Below are 686 nucleotides of genomic sequence, written 5' to 3'. Positions count from 1 at the left end.
CCAACAACCCTAACCCTAACCCTAAATCCTAAACACTAACCATAACCCTATGCCTAAAAAATAACCCTACCCCTAGCCCTACCCCTAACCCTTAACCCTGATCCTAATCCTAACAATTAAACCTAACCCTAACTCAACCCTAACACTAATTCTCACTCTAAAGCCTAGACCTAACCCTAATACTAACCCTAAACCCTAATGCTAACCCTAACCCTGAACCCTAAACATAACCTTAACCCTAAACCTATCACATAACCCTAAACCTAACCCCTAACCCTAACCCTAACCTTAACCCTAATCCTATCCCTTAACCCTAATCCTCTCCCTTAACCCTAACCCTAACCCCTATCCCTAACCCTAACACTAACCCCAACACTAAACCTACGCCTAGCCCACAACCCAACCTTAACACTTATCCCCTAAGCCTAACACATATCCTAACCCCTAATCCATCACCCCTACCCTTGACTCTAACCCTAACCCCTAACCTCAAACCCATAACCCTAACCGTAATTCTCACACTTCTTCCATTCTCAGAGTTAAGCAAGCCTAAAATACTGGCAAGCCATGCATGAGATGAGGCTCCACCTGAAACCTGCATGTCAGTCCGGGCCCAAGGCCCAGGGTACGATGCTGTGGTGTTACAGTGACCCTGTACACACCCCTATCACCATAGATTAAACAGG

This window comes from Eulemur rufifrons, unplaced genomic scaffold, assembly GCF_041146395.1.
Source record: "Eulemur rufifrons isolate Redbay unplaced genomic scaffold, OSU_ERuf_1 scaffold_97, whole genome shotgun sequence".
Taxonomy (NCBI): Eukaryota; Metazoa; Chordata; class Mammalia; order Primates; family Lemuridae; genus Eulemur; species Eulemur rufifrons.
This window is presented reverse-complemented; position numbering follows the sequence as displayed.